Source organism: Cryptomeria japonica, chromosome 5 (assembly GCF_030272615.1).
Source record: "Cryptomeria japonica chromosome 5, Sugi_1.0, whole genome shotgun sequence".
Classification (NCBI taxonomy): domain Eukaryota; kingdom Viridiplantae; phylum Streptophyta; class Pinopsida; order Cupressales; family Cupressaceae; genus Cryptomeria; species Cryptomeria japonica.
This window is the reverse complement of record NC_081409.1, coordinates 750,731,530-750,751,698: the sequence shown is the minus strand read 5'-3', so window position 1 is coordinate 750,751,698 and position 20,169 is coordinate 750,731,530.

Sequence of the window (20,169 nt, the reverse complement as noted above, 5' to 3'; positions counted from 1 at the left end):
TAGATGGTGACTCATCTTGTTTAGACAACTTGTAGCCTATCACCATTGGAGTGCCAACCGGTTTACAATCGTCCATTTGAAATTTTTTCAACACCTCTTTAACATACTTATTCTAATAGATAAATATTCCACCATCCAATTGTTGGACCTGCAACCTAATGAAAAATTTAATTTGACCAATAAGAGAAATCTCAAATTCCTTTCTCATATCCTCAAAAATCCATGCATAAATCATCATTAACACCAAAATTTATATCATCCACAAATACTTCAGCTATCAATACTTTTTCTCCATCAGTCTTAAGATATATGCTACTGTTCTCACTAGTACATCGAAATCCTATCTTGATTAGGTGTGCATGCAACCTTTCAAACCATGCTCTTGGTGCTTGCTTCAATCCATACAACACCTTATGTAGTTTCCAAACCATATCTTTGTCTTCAAACAAAGATAATCCATCCGATTATTCTATGTAAACTTCTTTAAGGATACCATTAGGAAAAAATTATTTAACATCCATCTGATAGACTTTAAATCCATTAAATGAAGCATAAGCAAGTAGCATTCTTACTCTTTCCAATCTCACCACAAGTGCAAAGGTTTCACCATAATCTTATCCTTCTTCTTGTGCATAGCCTTTGAAAACCAATCTTGCTTTATTTCTCACAACCTTATCTTCTTCATTTAACTTGTTTCTAAAGACCCATTTAGTGACAATCACATTCTTGTCTTCTGGTTTGTGAACAAGTGTCAATGTTTTGTTCTTCTCTATCTGATCCAACTCCTCATTCATTGCATCAATCTAGTCAACATCCTTTAATGCCTCTTTTACTATTTTCAGCTCAATAGTAGAAATCAGACAATAATTTTCTCTGATTTTCCTCCTTGTTTGTATTCTACCATTTTTGTCTCCAATTATTTGTTTTTTAGAGTGATTTAGTGTGACATACCTTGGTATTACTAGTTTTGGTGTTGTGCTTTCTACTCCATGTTCTTCTTCTTCTTCTTCACTCTTTGCATTTACTAGTTGAGAACCTATTTCTGAAATATTTTTCTCATCAATATTCTGCACTTCCAGTTCTATAAACATAGGTCTTTCTTCATCCTTCTCAAACTCAGTTTTGCTGGTCTTATCAGATTTCTCTGAGAGTTCATCTATCTTCACATTAGCACTCTCAAAGATCTTCTTAGTTCTCTTGTTATAAAATTTAAATGTCTTACTCTTTTTAGAGTAATCGAGAAAAATACATTCATCACACTTAGCATCAAACTTTTCAGTGTAATCATCTCTCTTAATAAAACATTTGCTCCGCAAAATTTTGAAATAAATTACACTAGGAGTCTTTCCATGCCATAATTCATAAGGTGTTTTATTATTACCTTTCTTGACAAGTACTCGATTCAAAGTATAAACAATAGTACTAACTATTTCTCTCCAAAACATCTTCGATACTTCACCTTGAATTATCATGGTTCTAGCAACTTCAACAACTATTCTATTCATTCTCTTTGCTATCCCATTTTGTTGTGGATCTCTAGGAGCTGACATATTCCTCTTAATTGCCTATTCATCACAAAACTTCACAAACTCATCAGAAGTAAATTCACCTCCCCAGTCAAATCTCAAATATTTTAGATTATCCCTTGTATCTTTCTCAACAAGAGCTTTAAATCCTTTAAATTTACTATATGCCTAAGACTTTTCTCTTAGAAAAGTTACCCACATCATTTTGGAAAAATCATCAGTAAAGATCATAAAATAATTATCACCAAAATAGCTCTTAGTCCTCATAGGACAACAAAAATTAGTATCAGCCAAATCAAGAATATTCTCTGAAGAAAAAGACTTACTCTTAAAAGATAGAGAGGTCATCTTACCCATCTGACAGTCCTTGCATAACATAATATCTAGTTTCACAAGCTAGGGAAAACCTCTCACAATACTTGCCTTACTAACTTTAATCAAATTATCAAAATTGACATAACAAAATTGTTGAAATCGAAGAACACTAAGAGGGGGCGGGGGGTGAATCAGTGTTCTACCAGAATGATCAATTTTAACCTTATTAAAACATGCATACACCAACTGGTATACTGGTACATATAGAATTGAAAGAAGCAAAGCAACTAATAATCCAATCACATAAATGAATATCATAACACACAAAATTATACGTGGAAAACCTCAAAGAGGAAAAACCACGGTGGGATTTGTTACCCAAAATATCAATCCACTGGCCATATGAAGACATATTACAAAATATAGGGGCCTCAACTTGCAGCAAGGCTTATAGCCTAGAGCACACTACTCAATCACAAAAGGAGCCTCACTGACTACATACAAATCCACAATACAATCCAAAAAAATGATTGAACTGCAAAGATTGCATCTTCGATGCTTGAATATAGTTCTGGTTAAGCTCTATCTGTTCTGGTATGAAACCCTTAACCCTATACCAGAATAACCCTTTACAAAAATATCCTCACATACATAATCTCTCTCATATATTTCGCATCTCCTTCATTATTTCCTTCCTCATACATTTTTAAAAATGATCTAACCAATTGACCTATATACCCTTTACAATTCATCATGCCTTATGTCAGCTTACAAAGATAATTACAATATCAATATACATGTCAATTACATAGCATAAATACATGAATATCAAAATCAATTGTTGATGTCAGATCCCAAAGATGTCATCCTCAAATACCAATAACATGATTCTAAACCATTTTGGCCTACATTGTCCGTGACCAAATAATTCCTTCCAACTTGCTAGTGTTAGTGAAGTGTTTGTGAAGTGCCTATCGGTACACAACTAACCTAAATTATGAAGCCGAAATAAATTACCATGTTTCCATCAATGACAACATATTGAAACCAACCAATTGAGTGTCAATTGCTAACAATCTCCCCATTTAGCATTGATTGAAACACTCATGTGAAAAATGGTCATGGTCTCCAACTTTCGGTTTCATCTTGAACCTGCTCCCCCTGAGTTGAATATCTATAAATACAAAATAGTCCATACTTCCATAGTTTTCCACCTATACTCCCCCTAATGTGTACAACTCCCTTTCTGTTTTTCACATCAATATCACTCCCCCTTTGACATCAATGCCATCAAAAATACCAAAAATAATACCAAAAATGAGGATGAAGAATGAAAAATATTGTACAATTAATATCCCAAAAATACCTTACCAAAGTTGAATATATTTGAAAATTTCCAAATAATCCTTCTCTGAAAGCTCTAGATAAATATCCCAACCAGATTTGAAAGTGTCAGAAATAGATACAAGTCCATGTAGCATATGGGAAAATGACTCTTTCTCATTTAACTTTGTCAGAGTGGGCTTACCAACCATATCTATACACTCCTTCTTATGTACATTTAATGAATCAAATTGGGGACTCACCAAACCTCTAAGACTTATGGCTCTTCTTTTGATTTTGTCTTTTACCCTCTCAAGAGATAAAACATGGGCTTCAAAAACCAAAATTTGACCATCTACAGATGTAGTTAATGAATTAAATTCATCAAAATAATTGGCTATACCTGCAATCTCCCCTTGAATATCCTTAATCTTTTTATCTATCTCAATTGTGAGCAAACCTATATTACAACATACTCTGTATATATTAATACACTGCCTCAATGCATTATCTGTCAATTTCAACTTATCATTAATCTTCTTTCTTTTAGACTCAATCACTTGATCAAATGTAGCTTTTTTTGCCTGTGTGAACCTCTCTAGTGCTTGTCGGTTTGATATCTATTGCAAGGATTGTAAATCCTTTGAAATGTGTTCTATGATTGTCTTAATCTTGTCGGATAGGCTCCCTTCTCTGTCAAACTTACACTCTAGGACTAGTCTATGTAAAACAGTGATAGACTGATCCATAACCCGTTTATCCATAAGTCCCTCCTTCAACATTTTATGTATAGCCATCATCATGAGTTTAGTAGAACTCATCTCTATTATTCTTTTATTTTTAACCTATGAGGTGTCAATTGACAACAATGATGGACTCACTACTAGTTCCTTGTCAGATTCCCCTTTCTTCTTGTCTGATGTTTTCACCTTTATAGCTTCCTTGTTTGCATCAGTGGCTTTGCCACTTGGTGCAGTCTCAGTAAACTGCCAGTTCCTCCCTAGGAACTATAACCTCATCCTATAAATCTGTATCTGGAGGATTGTTGTCCTCAACATTAGTATCTTGTACATTATCAACCTTTACACTCCCTACATCTATCGGTATTTCAACATTTTCCTATAGATTTGTATCTACCCTGGGCTCAATATCCACTATCTTAATATTTTTCAAAATTGAGGGTGAAGTACCCATAATACTCTTTCCTTTTCCTTCAATTGGTATGTCTGTAGTATCTGTCTTAGATTCTAGTGATGTATAAAAACCACAGTTCTCTTCAAATAACTTAACCCATGCCTTGTGGGTCTCCTTGACCCTTCCTAACATAAGATTGAATATTCTATTCTTGTTGTTAAATATTTTCCTATCTACAACTTCAAGTGTCTTACCCATCTCCCCTAGAGAAATAGAAACACAAATAGATAACAACTCTTGAATCTTTATATTCTTGTCCTCTTGCATTCTAATAGTCTTTTAGCATCTAACATACTATACAATTGTGCCAGTATTTGATCTCCAATTTCTAATAGGGATTTCTTATAAATATCCAAATATAACAAAACTGCTTCATCTACTTCTCTCTGTTCATCATTATCTAAATGTTCATAATTAAACTGTACATTCTTTAACACACCATATTTAGTAATTTTGTCAACTAACTCTGCACAAGTCTTTGGTGGAATAATAGTTACATTACCAGATTCAATTGCAAGATCAATGTAATCCTTCTTCTTCTTTCTTCTAGTCCTGAATGGGACTGAAGGTGTTTCTTTTGGTGCTTTCTTCTATGCCAGTACCTTGATAGTAACTTTCCTAAACCAGTTGCTTCATAGCCTCTATCTTAGTTTCTTCAATTTTCTTCCTCAATACCCTTTTAAATGCCAAGGGCGTGTCATCTTTAGATGTAGATTCTGTTGCAATAGGTTCAATGAATATTTATGGTTCTTTTCTCTTCCTACCTTTCTCTAGAACAACATCAATCAATGCTTTAATGTCCTGTGATACTTTTTCAATAAATTTATTTTCCTTTCCTTCATGCTTCTCTCTCTTCTTCCAGTTGAACTTAGTTTCAACCTCTTGTGTCTTTTGCTTAGCAATGCCAAAGGTTTTTATAGTTTCATCTAATGGTTCATTAATTAGGATTTGTGCATAAGCACCAAGCATATGTGCATCAACTTCATAACCCCTTTCCTCAATCTAAATCCTCTAGGGTTTTACAACGTCCATCAACGTTTCATCTTTCTTGACCATGAAGCATATGTTAGTTGAATACTTCTCAACAATTTTCTTGGGAAACCTCATCCTAGAATTCATAACCTTTTGAAATGCTTTAAAAGAACCACACACTTTGTCATCTCTCTGACTAGCCAATGTAACAATAGACTATTTTAGTTGCCTCCCTACCGGGATATCGAATGCCCATTTTCTCTTCCCAAAATTGGGAGTCTCTTTGATGAAAAATAGCATTAAACAAACAATTAGGTTACCATATCGGAAGGTTCCTTTCTTTTCTCCTTTAATATTCCTATATTAATCAATAATTCATCCAACATCCAACATCCAACCACATATATCTAACTTCTCATTCTCCCTCATCATTTTATGTGTTTTGTAAATGCAGGAGCTAGAAACAAAATTTAGTTGGTCTGATTGAGTTACCTTGTAACCAATGACCATGCTACCGAATTTGATATCTATGTTGATGATAGTACTGATACTCATTGATCATTTGTCTAATGTTGCAATAGTAATCTTATTAACCTGATCATCTAAAACTTTCTTCTCTGGATGTTGTCCAACCTCTGGTAAACTAGTGATTGCCCTGATGGCCTCCTTTGTAATTTTATATGGTCTATCCAACTAGATAAACTCTCCATGCACTTTGCTCAAAGCATACCTAACAATTTCATCTTCAAATTTCAGAATATCCAGAATGGTAGTAAACCCTAGATCAACAATATGCTAGTATTCAAGTTTAATCTTTCTAGAATCTCCCATTACCTCATTCATGTACATGTTCTTGATATCAGTCATTCCCAAATCCTCAATATGATAGTGAATATAAACTCTTACATCTTTGACATACACTACTCCTTCCAGGACATAGAAAAAATATCCAATTGAATCGTAGAAGGTAGCAACATTTGGAAAACACTTGAAAATCAACCTAGGATAGTCATTGACCTCAACAACAATTGGATTTGCAACAAATAAAGGTACATATGATGATCATGCTTCCATTATTGAACATAAATACCTATGAATAGCTATCGATGAAAAATCCTAAAGACTTCTTCCAATTGCTGGTGACATCGCTCAAGATGATATCGATCACTCTGATTTACCTTAGACTTCCTTTGAATTGCTCTAAATTGCTCTAAATGGAAAGTGATCAGAAATGAAGTGAATTCAACCTTTTATCCTCCAAGAAAAACCCTAATCTATCATTGTTATAAATGACTTCCGATGAAAGATATTGGATTAGTTAAACATCTTCATGTCGGATAAGCATATCCAATATCTGGAACATCTTCCAGAACCTCTTCATGAGGCTTAAGCAATATTATCATAAATTTTTCTTACCCCTAAGGCATCTGCCTTACTTATCGGTTGAGCTTCCTACTGATGCAGGAGCAACCTTCTTTGTCGGTTGAGTAATCGGAGCATTCCCATCTATAGATTGAACTTTTGACATCCTGGCCCATTTCTAGGTATGATCTTGATGGATTTCATTAACCTTTTCTTTCCCTTTCTCATTTGATACTCCATTACCAAATAGTGGATTTTTTCTTCTACAGAATTTAGCAGTATGTCCAAGCTCTTTACATGCATAACATGTAACATTTTTCTTTTGAATTGCTTTTCTAAAACTGGTATAATTGTTAGACTTGCACTGATTAGCCATATGTCCAAATTTTCCACATGCATAACATTTTACATTCATTTTGCAATCTTCTATCTTATGACCATTCTTATTGCATTTAGAACATTGACCAAGAGTAGAATGAAGGTTATGATATGCTCTATTTCTACATTGCCTAGCCATGTGACCAAATTTACTACAAATAGAGCATCTACCATTAAATTTATAAGTAGTAAACTGCCTTACCAGTACCTTATGGTTTTGATCTTCATTTGCAGTACCAGAACTCTATCCTTGTTCAAATTGAATTCCACTGGAATCTCCATTTTTCCTTTGTCTCTTCAGTAACTCATCTAGTAGTGTTGAACTAATCTTGAATTTTTCTTTATACTCACTTGTAATAGTCAGATGATCTCTCAGAATTATCATTTGTCTAACAAGATCTTGTTCATTACTCTAGGATTGTACTAAATCAGTTCTCAACATATCATTCTCATAAACCAACCTACCACATTATTCAAATTTGTTCTTCAGAGATACACCAATATTTTTTTCCTTTTTTTCCGATCTTAAATCTCCTTAGACATTCTAATAGTTATAGCTTGAATTTCATTTCTCATGACCATGTTCTCCTGACTCAACTTCTGACACTGTTCCTTAAGTGCATCTTTCTCTTCATCATCCTGATTTTGAAAAATTTCCATCCTCTTAGCTTGAACAAATGACAACCTCTCCTGTAGGACAAGAATGAATTCCTGAGTAGAATTCAATTCATCTTATAGCTTCAAGTTATTCATCCTTTCAGTATCATAATCTTCAAGTGCCACCTCAAGTTGTTTTTCCAAACTCATATCCATGGATTCTCGATTTAGGATCTTCCTCAAGTTGTTAAATGTCCTCTAAGGAACAAGGCTCTAATACCAATTATTGGAATCCAAGAACACTGAGAGGGGGGTCAATCAATGTTCCACCAGAATGATCAATTTTAACCTTATTAAACATGCATACACCAACTGGTATACCATTTTATATAGAATTGAAAGAAGTAAAGAAAGCAATAAGCCAATCACATAAATGAATATCATAACACAAAGAATTTTGCATCGAAAACCTCAAAGAGAAAAAATCATGGTGGGATTTGTGACCCATAAAATCAATCCACTAGCCATATGAAGAGATATTACAAAATATAGGGTCTTGTACTTGCAGGAAGGCTTACAGCCTAGAGCACATTGGTCAATCACAAAAGGAGCCTCACTGACTACATACAAATTCAGACTACAATCTGGAGAAATGATTGAACTACAGAGATAGCATCTTCTATGTGCAAACATAGTTTTGGTTAAGCTTTGTTTGTTTCAGTCTGAAACCCTTACCCCTATACTAGAATAACCCTTTACAAAAATATCCTCACATACATAATCTCTCTCATATATTTCTCATCTCCGTCATTATTTCCTTCCTCATAAGTTTTTCTCAATGATCTACCCAACTAACCTATATACACTTTAGAAATCATCATGGCTTGTGTTGGCTTACAAGGATAATTACAATATCAATATACATGTCAGCTAGATAACATAAATACATGAATATCAAAAATAATTGCTGATGTTGGATCCAAAAGATGTCGGCCTCCAATACCGATAACCTAATTCTAAACCATGTCATTCTGCATTGCTGGTGACCAAAGAATTCCTTCCAACATGTCAGTGTTGGTGCCGGTTTCAGTAAAGTGTCTGTGAAGTACCTACTGGTACACAAGTAACCCAAAATATGAAGCCACAATAAATTACCATGTTGCCATAAATGACAACATATTGAAACCAACCAATTGTGTGTCTATATTCAATCTTCACCACCAAACAATAATTTACATTAGTAATCAGATGAAATAGATTACCTCTAGTCTGTTTTCCTAAAGAAATCAATTCTCTTTTGTTTCCAAGAATCTTGCACACTCCACTTTTGAATTCAAGTAGATATGCCTTATCATTAAGCTATGCAACACTCAAGAGGTTATGTTTGAGTCCATCAACCCAAAAGACATCGTCTGCATTACTCTTCCCATTTAATGAAATTGATCCTTTTCCTTTAACCATGCAAGAAGAGTTATTACCTAATGTTACAACACCTCCATCAAACTCTTCAAGGGATAAGAACTTACTTTGGTCACCAGTCATGTGGTGTGAGAAACCACTATCTATTTATTGGTATTTTGGTATGGTTTTGTCATTGATGTCAACACCTACTAAAACACTAGCACTTTGGAGATACAACAGCATTCACCGACAAGCAAGTAACTATTGCATAGTTACTAGTATATGGTTCACTGGCAGGATATAATGATCACTGGCACTTGGAATGATATGGCAGACACTTGGTAATATCGAAGTCATTGTGTGGACATCTTATCTTAATGAATTAAATCATTGGTATATTCATATTTACATATTTGCTTTTATCGGCAAATAGGTCTAGGGTTACACCGATAGATTTATCTTTTCCAAATCAGCATGGCACGCTATGGAGATGATTAATTATTGTTGTAAATGCATTAAGCCGACATGTTCAATTGGTTATTGCATTGGATATTATATTGTTTGTAAAATATTTTTATTGTAATATTTTGTTGAGCCGACCTACTAAAATTGGTCTTAGGTTATGGTATAAATGTAAGATCTTATTTGTAAGATCAAGTGTGGAATGAGAAAAAGAATTGTGTGAAGGTATATGTGAGATTAATTAGAGCTATACATGTAGATATTATTTGAAGATGAAGCTAGGTTTTTGTGGAAGCATATCAGCATTACACCAGTACTGAATCTAGCATATGAAGATGCTATTTTTGTGCAGTACATTCTTATGGGATTTAACCATCCAATTGTAGTCAGTGTGACTCCCATTTTGTGATTGAGTAGTGAGATCTAGAGTGTTGGCTTTTCTACATGTGCAAACCCCATTTATGTACACTTGCTATCTATAGTAGTATCATCTGATTGTGGGTAATGTTTCCCATCGTGGTTTTTCCCCTTACAGGGTTTCCATGTACAAATATTAGTGTTATGTGTTGTGGATGACTTTGTGTTTATGTTTCATGCACTAATCTTTACCGGTACAATAATTAACTATTAAAACTATCTACCGACATACTTAACTGGTTTACCAGTATTAAGCATTAAGTTGGTTAAGTTGTTTTTGGTTTTAATTTATTTGACAACTAATTCACCCCCCCCCCCAACTCTCAGTTGTCTCTGGGACCTAACACTATTATCCATTCATCTCTAGACCAATTCCTTCTCATCAATGAGATCCTCCTTCACAACAACAAATACTATCTCCTCATTGTCATCTTCTTTCAATTCATCATCGATCACACCATCATCCACTAAAACATAACAATGTTTCTTGCCTTTTCCTTTGATTTTCCTAAACTTCTCTTTCTTATCAATGCTAGGGCAGTTAGCAGCTATATGTCCAATTTTAGTACAAGAGAAACACTTCAAGGGTAATTTACCTTTATATTTGCATGTTCCTCTAGGGAATATTTTAGCTAGTAATGCCTTAAGTTCCATTAGATGATCTTCATCATCACTATCACCTCGGCCACCACCATGACTAGACCTACAATCATGATTATAAAATATATATTTTCCTTTCCTTGTTGCTATACCAGTTATAGAAGCCTTAAAAGAAGATTCAGAAGGCTTAGAAACACTATTATCAAAATTATTTAGTTCAAATGCAGTCAACTTTCCAATTAGAGAATCAATAGTGATTTTATCTTTAGAAATGGATCTAAGTTCTTGAATAGTAGAAACTCTGATAGAATATTGCAGTAAAAGAGTTCTAAGCATTTTACTAACAACAATATCATCTTCAATCTTACCTCTGACACTCTTTATACCACCTACAACTTCCTTAATCCTTTGACCATATCGAGCTATGTTCTCATCGTCAACCATTTTCATATCATCAAATTTTTCTCTCAAACTCTCTTCCTTTGCCCTTTGTACATGTCCATCTCCTCCATAGATTAATTTTAATTTCTTCCATACCTCATTTTCAGTCTCTAATCCATGAACATCAATATGGTTAGAGTCAGACAAAGTACTTACAATTGCTTCAAGAGCCTGAATGTTTTCTTGGTGTTTTGTAAATTCATCCAGTGTTAAGGGACTGGTAGTCAGAGCAACATACTTGGTTACCACATGATTCCAATAATGTGAACCCATTCCTTTAATGTAGATCTTCATCCGATCACTCCATATCTAGTAGTTGTCCTTGGTAAACTTGGGGCCCTCCTTCTTCATCATTTTTCACAAGATCTTTCCCTCAAGCTATTAGGTTTTCTACACACAAAGGATCGATTCTCTAATACCAATTGTTAATCTTAGAGGATCTGTTTAATACTAAGAGGGGGTGTGAATCACTATTATCAATAGTTTGAAATCAAAAACTTAGACTCATAAAAATTTCACCAAATCAAACATATGCGAACAATAGAGTCATTTACAAGTACTGGTATCTGCTAGTAAACATCTGCTAAATAGATATATCAATGCTACACATTAAGTGTTCATTAACCATGCATAAAATGAAAGTAAAGCATACCATCACATCAAAAATATTTACCATATGAACATCATGATTTTCATGTGGAAACTAATAGGGGTCCCATAGATACTGAGAGGGGGTGGTGAATCAGTATCTAACTGGTAATAAGAATTTCTTAAGTTAAAACATGCAGAACATAATATAACAGTGTACCGATATGTAAGAAATAATGCAATAAATAGAATCAAGAACATCCACATGAAAAGTACACCATAACACAAGATGTTTAATGAGGAAACCTAGTGTGGAAAAAACCTCAGTGGGATTTGTGACCCACAATATTCACTCACTAGCCAATAAGAGAATATTACTTACAATAGGGGCCTACACATGCAGGAAGTCCAACTACCTAGAGCTCACTGCTCAATGGGAAGTCACAAAGACTTACAATAAGGATTATACTAATCCAATGACTTGTACTACTTTACAATAGCATCTTCAATGCTAGATTCAGTACCATTTCTTACTCTGTTCTTTACATATACCCTTGACCTATAATTCGCACATTAGGTCTACCTAATAATTTTCTTTTATGCTTCTTCATCACTTTTTCACATGTCTACAATGATCTCCTTTATATATAAGAGTCATTTTACAATTTGCCAAGTCGGCTTACAATAATAAACAAAATATTACATAACAAAAATCCTGTCGGCCTCTATGCCGGTATGCTTGCTTTCTTCTATGTCAGTGCTATTGTAGAGTGATCTGTTGATGTTGATGCACTATCTTGTCAGTGTAATGCTTTGCTGGTATAATGTATTGTCAGTGCCATAGGATTGCAAGGTTGCCATCAATGACAAAACCTTCAATCACATACAATGTCTCATTGGAGTGTCCATATGCCAACAATCTCCCCCTTTGGCATTGATGGCAACACTCATGAGAAATTTCAAAAAGTATCCAAAAATGTGTAGTCCAAAAATGTTACCTAAAATGTGAGAGCTCCCCATGAGCATATGATTCATGTATTTTGAATTTTCTCATCCTACTACTCCTCCTTTGGCATCAATGACAAAGGTTGTCATTCAGTAGAGTTTGTAGGTTCATCTATCCATATCCTCAACCTTGTAGCTAGGTAGTTATTATCTGAAAAAGGTCTCCCAAAATTAAGTTTATACTATCCATAAACTTCTTACTATCTTTTATTGTTGTCTCAGTTCTCTTCACTATACTGGTGAGATGCTGCAAATGCTCTACCAGTGTTTTTCTTCCTTGTGTTAGTGCCTCAAAAATTTCCTTCCATGGAGATGCTAAATAGTCCAATCTTGGACTCAGTTTAGATCTCAAATGTTTTTCCTTGTTTATTATTCTCTCTTTTTCCCTTTCTAATTTGAGTAATTCTTCCTCAAAATTTTCTATCTTCTCTTCAAAAACTGATAATGAATCCAATGAGTTGACAAAATCGTCAACGAGCTTATTTATCTCATCCTGTGCCTTGCTTATTTTCTTGTCAATATCTATAGTCAAAAAGTTTGTTTTAAATGTATCTTTATACATTTAAAACAAACTTTATACATTTAAATGTATCTTTATACATTTAAAATTGTCAACGAGCTTATTTATCTCATCCTGTGCCTTGCTTATTTTCTTGTCAATATCTATAGTCAAAAATTTTGTTTTAAATGTATCTTTATACAGATTTTTGTATTCTTTCAACAAACTACATAGTTCTGGCAGAAATGTGTCAAAATCTCTATTACACTTCTTTATTTCCTCATCAAAGAATTTTTGTTTCTCTTTTTCTACCTTATCCTTTACTGATTCTTCCTTTATTTTCTCAATGTTTTCAGAAATATATTTACACAATGTATCCAATTGTCCTAAAGAATCTTTATTATCTATATTACAGTTTGGAGCTATTACCTTCAAAATTGGTATAGTATCATCAATTGCTTTGTAGGCCTGTGAACTGCAGTCAATTATTTTCTTAATAGAATCAAGTAATACCTCGGTCACATTTGTTGACTTAAATGTTGATGTTGATCCAACAATCTGAGTACAGGTGGAAGTAACCATGCTTGTATTGACCTCTAGTAGGTCAGTTTGTGTCTGCATTTCTTTTAGCACTAGTTTTCCTACTTCACTACTTATCGGTGGCACTGATTCCTTGTGTACCTATTCTAGAGCCTTTAGCTCTGATGGTTTCTCTGAATGTTGTTTTGTCTCAGTCTGTGCCTCAGTCCCTACCTTTTTCTCTGTATCCTCTGTTGGTTTCTCTATTTCTCCTGCTACCGGAGGCTCATTAGCCATATCTAACTTGTCAGTTGTATCTTTATCTACTATTATGTTGATCTTTTGGGTATCAACATTTACAGTATATAGAACTTCAAAATTAGGATTTTTATCCTCTACATCCATACGTTCTATTGGCGGTTGATCTTTAGTGGTTGTTATTTTCACTGGTGGGGGTAGGTTATCTTTAACTTAAATGATGCTTGGTGGTCCACCAAATTTTCCTTTCCCCTTGTTCCTATCTTTCTGATATACCTTTATAGGTTTAGGGTTCTTGTACTCTTCTTGTTTTTCTTTGTCAACTAGGAATATATCCCAACCATCTTTTGTTTCCTCTGTTACTTCAGTAACTCTTCCTGCAATTAGTAAAATATGTTGGTGTGCAGTAGAGAATACTAACCAGTTTGCTTGAGCAATCAAATCATCAATTTCCTTTGGAGAGTTTACCAGATATACAACAAGTAGCTTCTCTATTTTTATTTTCTTATCTAATTCTATCATTTCTTGCCTTCTGGCCTCAAGTCTTTTGAATAAATCATCAGGAATTTCATTTGCTACTTCCATCAAAAATTTCTTGTACATGTCCATATGCAATATCACATTGTTCTCAACTTGCTCTTTCTCATCAGCAGTTAGAGTGTCATAAATTTTCTCTATATTTTTCAATTTTCCTTCCTCTATGATTTCATTTAACAGTACATCAAGAGGTGCCAAGTCACTGTTTGTCCTTTTCTTTTTCTTTGGTGTGGCCTTTCTAACTAGAGATCTCACTGCTTGTTGCTTTTGCCTTGTTCTTCTAGGTGAAGGAGTGGTTGCCGATGAGGGATCTCTTTTTCTAACAACTCTTTTAAAAGTTGCTAGCATTTCACCTTCCAAAGAAGTACCTACCAATGATAGATGAGTTTCAGGTTGTGGAGCTGCCAGCTCATCTTCTGTTATGCCAGTTTTCTTTAATACATTTTCATTAATGGCCTTTGCTTGTCTGGATCCTTTCCTCACAAATGCTTCAACCTTCTTTACTCTTTTCTTTGATTGTATTTGGCTTTCTATAGTCTTAGCACTACCAAATACTTCTTCTTTAGGTTCATTGGGGGCTTCCAGAAGTGCTTTAGCATATGTTTCAACTATATGGTCATCTGTTTCATAACCCATCTCAGTTACCCAAATTGTCCTTGGGATGACTGCTTCCATCCAAATTTCATCTTTCTTAATAACAAAGCATATGTCATTTTTGTATTTGTCTACTATTTTCTGGGATAACCTTATTCTTTTCTTCATTGTGGTCTTTAATGCAAAAAAGAAGTCATTAATATTGTTCTCCTTGTTCTCACCCATGGTATTGAACAGTTCAATCAATTATTTTCCTACTAGTATGTCATATCCAAGTTCTTTATAACCTATACCGCGAACCTATTTTGTTATGTGTAGCATTAGGCATACTAACAGATTTCCAAATCTGAAAGTTCCTTTCTTGTCCTTCTTGATTTTTCCAAGCTTGTCTATTAGTTCATCCTTTAACTATTCGCAAATGTCAATTTTTGCATTGTCTGTTACCATATCATAAGCACTCTTATTACATAAACTTGAAACTAAGTTAAGTCTATTAGCATGAGTGGCCTTGTAACCTAATATCATACTTATGAATCTCACATTGATATCTTTTACATCATTAACCCTTAAAGATCTCTTATCGAATGTTGCACTAGTTAGTTTTGTAACTAGGTCATTTGGAACCTTCTTGGTTTTATTTGGTCTCTTACTGGTGGTCGGTAATCCTATGACAACTTTCATAGCTTCCTTGGTGATCTTATGGATTGCATCTAACTAGAAAAATTCTCCATGAACTTTGCTTAAAACTATCCTAATCACATCCTTTGGAAATTTAGGAATGTTAAGGATTTCTGTGAATCCTAGGGTTTCAATAACCTTGTGTTCATTTTTAATATTGTCGGTATCATCACATATCACGGTTTTATACATGGTTTTGATTTCCTCATCTCTTAAGTCTTCAATTTTGCAGTGGATGTACATTCTAGGGTCTTCAGAATATACAACTCCTTTAGGGGTTTGAAAAAAAGCACCTAAGGTATCATCCTTCTTTGCTATCTCAGGAACTAACTGAAATACGGGCCTAGGTCTTTTAATTACTTCAACAACAATAGGGTTTTCTATGTATTCAATTGCAGAGATGGATGCCATGATTAAATACCTTTTACTACCTTGGGTGGATGATTGCTTGGAGTGTGCTTGCTTCTTACTCGAAATGCCTTAGCTTGGAATCTTTGCGCTATCTAAAAATTTGAAATCATGGTGAAATGAAATGGAGCCAAAACCTTATTTTTATAATGTCTTTTGCCATCTACCACATTTATTATATGCCGGTTAAGTATTCACTTAACATTGTCTGCTAGTAAGAAGTAATTTTCAACTTCTTATCTCTAACCGAGAGAATAATTAGCACATATGTCATTAGATTGCCAAACCATCAAGGAAATTTTCTTTAATTTTATGAAGAACTTCCTACTGGTGGAGCACTGCTTTGTCCTTTTGGTGAAGTATCACTCTATCGTACCGGTGAAGCATTGGTTGGTTCTACCAGTGGAAAAGTATTCCCAATATTTAGATCAACTTTTCTAATCCATTGTTTTGAGAATTATTTCTTAACCTCTTCAACTTTTTCTTTACCTTTCAAGCTAGCACCTTTTTTGTCTACCGGTGTTCCTTTACTTCTACAAAATTTAGCAATATGCCTAATCTTATTACATGCATAACAAGTTACATTATTCTTCTGAATAGCTTTCCCATAACCTAAGCTGGTTTGTGTTCTGCATTGATTTGATAAATGTCCAAATCTCCACAAACATAACATCTCATATTCATTCTATAGTTTTCAGAGTTGCGACCAACTTTGTTTCATTTTGAACATTGATCAGTGGGTGTATTGATATTTTGATAATTCCTAGATCTACATTCATTTTCTCTATGACCATACTTATTATAGTTAAAGCATTTTCCATTGAATTTATAAGCATCCAGTTGTCTTACCACTTTGCTGTGATCCTAAGTATTTGTAGTACCGAAGCTTTCACCAACTTCAAAGCCAATTCTAGAAGTGTCACCTTTAGGTTTTTGATTCTTCAGCAAGGTACCAAGTTCCTTTGAGCTTTTCTTGAATTTTTCTTTGTGTTTATTTGCAGTTTCTAGTTCCCTTTCCAAGATTTCTTTTTGTCTCATCAATTCATTTGAGTCATTCTAAGTATGCATCAGATTTGTCTTCAACATGTCATTTTCATAGCTAAGTCTTGTGTTCTCATTTGCTACATCACTTAGTCTTCTGATCAATTCTTCTTCATTCTTCTTCCTATCCTCAATCTGTTTTCAAAATCTCATAGTCATATCCTGCATTTCATTTTTTGTTGTCATGATCTATTGTTTCAACTTGCTTATCATATCATTAAGTGATTCCTTTTCATCATTTTCATTTTGCAATTTTTCACAAAGTTCTCTTCTCTTATTTCTTGCAACAGTAAAATTTTCTTGAAGTGCCTGAATGATATCCTAAGCAGGCCTTAAATCATCTTCTAATTTGATATTTTTCAATTTCTCTACATCATAGTCTGTAAGAGCTCCTTCAAGTTGGTTCATCAGGTTTTCCATCTTTACCAGTGTCAAGATCTTCCTCAAGCTGTTAGGCTTCTGAAAATAGAGGACCAATCTCTAATATCAATTGTTAGGGGTCCCACAGATACTGAGAGGGGGGTTGAATCAGTATCCAACTAGTAATAAGAATTTCTTAAGTTAAAATATGTAGAACATAATATAATAGTGTATCGGTATGCAAGAAATAATGCAATAAATAGAATCAAGAACATCCACATGAAAAGTAGACCATAACAAAAGATGTTTAACAAGGAAACCCAATGTGGGAAAAACCTCGGTGGGATTTGTGACCCACAATATTCACTCATTGGCCAATAAGAGAATATTACTTACAATAGGGGCTTGTACATGTAGGAAGGCCAACTGCCTAGAGCTCACTACTCAATGGGAAGGCACACTGACTTGCAATAAGGATTATACTAATCCAATGACTTGTACTGCTTTACAATATCATCTTCAATGCTAGATTCAGTACCGGTTCCTGCTCTGTTCTTTACATATACCCTTGACCTATAATTTGCACATTAGGTCCGCCTAATAATTTTCTTTTATGCTTCTTAATCACTTTTTCAAATGTCTACAATGATCTCCTTTATATATAAGAGTCATTTTACAATTTTCCAAGTCAGCTTACAATAATAAACAAAATATTATTGATGTCGGTGCACTTTCTTGTCAGTGTAATGCTTTGCTAGTATAATGTCTTGCCGGTACCATAGGATTGCAAGGTTACCATCAATAACAAAACATTCAATCACATACAATGTCTCATTGGAATGTCCATATGCCAACAATCTCCCCCTTTGGCATTGATGGCAACACTCATGAGAAATTTCAAAAAGTATCCAAAACTGTGTACTCCAAAAATATTACCAAAAATGTGAGATCTCCCCCTGAGCATATGATTCCTGTATTTTGAATTTTCTCATCCTACTAGGAAACCAAATTAGGGAAAAATCATGGTGGGAATTGGTACCCACAAATATTTTCCACTGATTCAAAATGCGCCCTATTAGGAGCCAAGCCCAGTTAGAAGCTTGCAATGATTCCCTGTTAGGAATCACCTGGTTAAGGGATTTACCTCAGTCCTATTAGAAGCTTTGATCTATTAGGATGAACCTTGCAAGAGAATTTAGAACTTAGATATTGAGTCACCCTATTAGGGGATTTTACAATTTGAGTCTTGTTAGGACCTACCCGGTTAAGGGATTTTAGCCATTGTAATTGTTAGAGAACAATAGTGAGTGATCGGTGTATAGCACTCAATTGCTTGCTTGATCAGATTGAATTAAGTTCTAAGTCTGCAACACTTCAACAAAACTTCTCACACTTTGGTTTGGCTTACACACTTCTGAAAATCATTGACACAATAAACATCAACTATACTAACATTAATAACCTTTACAACTAGGTCAGCATCAAAACCCTAAGACTTACAACATAGATCATCACTGATCTTTACAACTTATGATAGATCATAAAATGGATCATTACAATCAATTACAAATCAATATCAATCGTTGAATGATCATAAGTCATCACAACAAGTCGATTTGATACAAAGTCAAACCCTTAGTTTATTTCGCTAACCACTTTGCACATTCCCAAGACGTTCACTCTCCAAAAGCTCCAAAACTTCTTTCAAACACTTCACATGATTTGTGTCGCATTATCATCAACATTTTAAGTTGATGTAGATCACCACCAAACCAAAAATCATTATCGATCAAGTGAATTCTCTACTGGTCCTTAAACCCTCCTTAAACCTTGGAAAAAACTAAAGAAAAATTATAAACATAAATTTCAATTGTCACAACATGATGCGGTTTCGGTCAGATACATATTATAATGATTAAAATTGACTTTCAAAACCACAAAGCCTCAATCATCACCAGTCGCTAGATAAATCAAAATATTTCCTCATTTACTAGTTAAGGTCATAATTCCCAGTTTGTTGATTCTTTACCAGTAAGCTCTCTCTGGTAGACCAAAATATTTATATGACACAATACAACTTAAGTAAACATCAATAGACATGAATAAACATTAGTAGCCATCAATTATAACACAAATAATTGATCAGAGTCATCCATCATGCAATCTAAATCTCTTCATCACAAATAGACTTTTATCCTTTACCAGTCCAGTCATCCAACTTCAACTACATCACCTGTATCTGTATCAGTAATGCCAAATGCCAACATTTACAAGCAAACCAACTCAACTCTTTACAACAAACCAATTCTTTGCAACATAGGAATATGTTGATATCAATGACAACAACACATTCCAACAACTCTAGCATCCAACAATCTCCCCTTTTCGTATTGATGACAACATGTGAATGTGAAAACAATCAATGTAAAGAAAGAAATTAACTTTAGCAATCTCCCTCAAAATCACAAGGATCAGCTCCCCCTTTGAAAAACAACTCAAAATACTTAAGGTTTTTTCACATGCTTAATTTTCTCCCTTTTTGATAGAAATGCCAAAGACATATGTACAAAATTTTATTCTCTATTCTCTCTCCCTTAAATAATTTGTTCCCTTTAGAACAAACACTCACAAATCTAAACAACTGAATCACACACTGGCTACTCCCCCGAAGCAACAACACCCACTCATCAACCT